This window comes from Gekko japonicus, unplaced genomic scaffold (genome assembly GCF_001447785.1).
Source record: "Gekko japonicus isolate JY-2015 unplaced genomic scaffold, Gekko_japonicus_V1.1 scaffold2547, whole genome shotgun sequence".
In the NCBI taxonomy this organism is placed as follows: Eukaryota; Metazoa; Chordata; class Lepidosauria; order Squamata; family Gekkonidae; genus Gekko; species Gekko japonicus.
This window is the reverse complement of record NW_015168731.1, coordinates 228,314-231,966: the sequence shown is the minus strand read 5'-3', so window position 1 is coordinate 231,966 and position 3,653 is coordinate 228,314.

The window sequence follows — 3,653 nt, the reverse complement described above, 5'->3', positions numbered from 1 at the left end:
AGCAGGAAGGGCGGAACACGAAAGAAAGAAAGAAAGAAAGAAAGAAAGAAAGAAAGAAAGAAAGAAAGAAAGAAAGAAAGAAAGAAAGAAAGAAAGAAAGAAAGAAAGAAAGAAAGAAAGAATTTTTGGTTTAACAATGGATCACTTAAAACTTGCAATATTTAGAATATATTATTTATAGGTCCATTTTTATATATATATAACTATTTGGGGGTTTCTTTTTTTCCTCCCCCCCCCCTTCTTTGACATATTTTAGAAGTATTTTTACAGTCTCAAGGAGAGCACATTTTTGTTCCGCTCTGTGGAAGGCTACGGTTCACACCTCTCTCGGCTACAGGCGCTGGCCCAACCATTCCCGTCTCTCTAGCTTGAAGTTTGGCATTTTTTAAATAAGGGGGGTGGGGGGGGGAAGCCACAGTTTTCATCTGGTTTGAGTTAACACTTGCAACACCCTCCCCTCGAGCTCCAATCCCTTTTTCTTTTCCAGGTTTCTTTTTTCCACGCCTGGTACCTCCCCCCGTCCCGGTTTCCCCCCTTTAAGAACAACTCGGCTCCCTGAGAAATTTTTTAAAAGTTTCCAGACTAGCAAATGTGGGGATTCTATGTTTTGCAACGTACCACGACTATTAGTGGAAGGCACGCACCCTTGCCAACACCTGGGGGGGGGGGGAAGAGAAACATGAATCCTGACATTTACAAGGGATTCTGATCTGAATTAATTTGGGGTGGAAATATCCTTTCCAGCAAGCACAGCAAGAGGATCGTATCCAGGGAGGCCGTGGCGTTCCCGGGGCACATTTTTTCTTCTTCTGGGAATCGCTTTTGTGCTGGCAAACCAGATGCACGCCAAGGCTGCTTGCCCAAACAGCACGCGACTTATTTGAGCATCGCTTGTATCTCCGCCAGGCCTTTCCACTCCCAGACTACTGCTCCCTCTAAGCTGTGGAGTCTTGTGAGCAAAAATTCTACTTGCAAATTCTGCTTGCAAATTCCACTTGCAAATGCTACTGGCATTAAAGGTGTGAGTGAGCGATTTGGCGACTGCATAAACCAGTTTGCTCTAGAGCCAGCCTTCCGGAGCCGAGACAAAAAAATGTGTGAGCCGGAGGCTAAAAAACTGTGAGCTAGCTCGCAAGAACTCAGAACTTAGAGGGGACACCGCTTCCAGGCCTTTTAAATGTTGCTCACTGTTCAGTGGTGGAGCAATGAATGTTTCCGTTCGGGTATGCACTGCACGAAGAAGAAGCGTCAGCAGTAGGTTTCCGTGCGAGTAACCTTTCTACAGGCAACATCTAGAGCGAGAGACAGAACTGAGAATCGGGTCTTCAGTTTGTTCGCCGCCACTGCCTCCCTGTATTGGGGGCAGGAGGAGTCCCTCTGGCTTTGAAAGTCGGAGGCAACTGAGTAGAGGATGTCCGGTGAGAAAACCCCTTCCTTAGGTGGGTTTTGGAGGCCATTCAGGGGTACAGGAGCAGGAGAGTCAAGAGTTGACCCACAAGGGCAGAGGCCAGGGGGAAAGACACAGCAGCTGTGCGAGAGAAGGTTGCCGCACGTGCGAATTACAGGGAGGGAGCTGGCTGGATGTCCCGCCCCCCCCGGCTCCCAAAAAGGAGGCTCGGCCTAAGGGGGAGAGAGCGCAACCGAGGACCAGTGCTTCCTCTAAGCTGTGGAGTCCTGTGAGCAACAGTTCTACTTTCTGAGCGACTGGCATTAAAGCGATTCGGCTACTGCATAAATTAGTGTGCTCTGGAGCCATGCTTCCTGAGCGAAGACCAAAAAAAGTATGAGCCGCAGGCTAAAAAACGGCGAGCTGGCTCACACTTACTCAGCTTAGAGGGAACACTGCCCGGGACTCTGGCTCCCTCACGGTCACTGAATCGCAAGCCGCTTTCTAGGGATGCCGCCCCACCGGTGTTCCCGCTAAGCCGAGTCAGTGTGAGCCAGCTCACAGGTCTTTAGCCTCCGGCTCACACGGGTTTTGTCTTAGCTCAGGAAGGAGGGCTCCAGAGCAAACTGATTCATGCAGCAGCCCGATCGCTCGCTCACCACTTGAATGCCAGTCAGCTCACAAAGTAGAAGCTTTGCTCACGAGACTCCAGAGCTTAGAGGGAGCATTGGCGCCCCACATGTATCGGGTGTAGGGCACCCTCCGGACTAACCTCTCCAGGGTGGTCTTCATTGAGCGTACGCCACGTAACTGCTGGTGCCTTTCCCCCCGGCGAGAAGAAGTGCCTTTGAGCATCCCTACAGAAGGAACGGCACCGTGGCAGTGCCTCCAGAAACGGACCTCGGCTGCAGCCTGGCTCTCTTGGAGCCGGGGCCGGTTCTCCAGGCAAGCCCACCCGAGCGGCTGCTTGGGGGTGGCACAGAGAGGAGGGGCCTCGGTGCACGGAAGGGGCACGGGGCTTGGTCCTGGACATCAGAAGAAGAGAATAATAGATTGGATTCTTCCGATGTCCGATGAGCAAGCTCTCCTCTGCTACAACTGCGGCCTTGGGGCTTTGTGTGTCGTTCGTAAATAACGTGAGCTGAAGGGGAAAAAGGTGCCTTAGATCATTTTCCGTTTTGTTTGGGTGGTGGAGGCGGTGGAGCAAAGGAGGCTGGGTAATTTGCACCCTCCCCAGGGGCACGTGGCTTCTCTGTACCAAGTCCGCACATGGCATTCCCAGAAGGCTTTGGGAGAGAAGGTGGGAAAGTCAGAAATCCCTTGCGGGTAGAATTCATCGCCCTAGGGATGCTCTGACACTCCAGTCCAAATTCTGCAGTTGAATTTTATTCCAGTCCAGCTTCCGGGTTTAACAAGCAATACTGAGCGACATTCCAGGATTGGTTGCTCTAGCACAGCCTTGTGGGCATTCTGGGAATCTCCGCTTTGACCGTCAGAGCGATGCTTATTTTCTTTTTCAATGCAGCTGTCTCAGCTGCGTGAGCCAGAGAAAGCGCAGCAACATCCCTCCAGTTCCCTCCCGGCGTCCCTCCCCTTGCCAAATTTAACACCGACTTCCACTTTTCTGCGAAAACGCTACCCAAACCACAGCCGCTTGCCTGGTTCGCGTGGGCAGGACGGATTTGCAGGATCCAATCTGCAGGATTTGGAGGTTTACCTCCCGCTTTTTGGCATCTCCAGTTCCCTCCCGGCGTCCCTCCCCTTGCCAAATTTAACACCGACTTCCACTTTTCTGCGAAAACGCTACCCAAACCACAGCCGCTTGCCTGGTTCGCGTGGGCAGGACGGATTTGCAGGATCCAATCTGCAGGATTTGGAGGTTTACCTCCCGCTTTTTGGCCACAGGAGAGTCACCGGCGGGTCCAAATGAACTTGCCTACGAGGAGACTCCTCCTGTGTGTCTCTAAGCGGGTTCCGCACCTCGTCTTTTTGGCTGGATTGGGACTACTGAGCCTGGGCCGGTGTGGGATGTCGGCGAATGGGAACGCGGCTTCGGAGAGAGCACGACGCCTTGATCTTTAAAGAAAAATGGTTCTGTGTTAATTTGGTGAGACCCGTGAGGTTTTAGGGTCAGGAACGGACTGGTCTCTGCAGCCGACGTCGTCCCGCATCCGTTCGGAGCTCAACACCGGATGAGATCTTCGGGAGGTTTCCCGTCTTACCCGCCTTGAAACAGCTTCGCTACCTTTCTGTTTGTCTTTTCTCT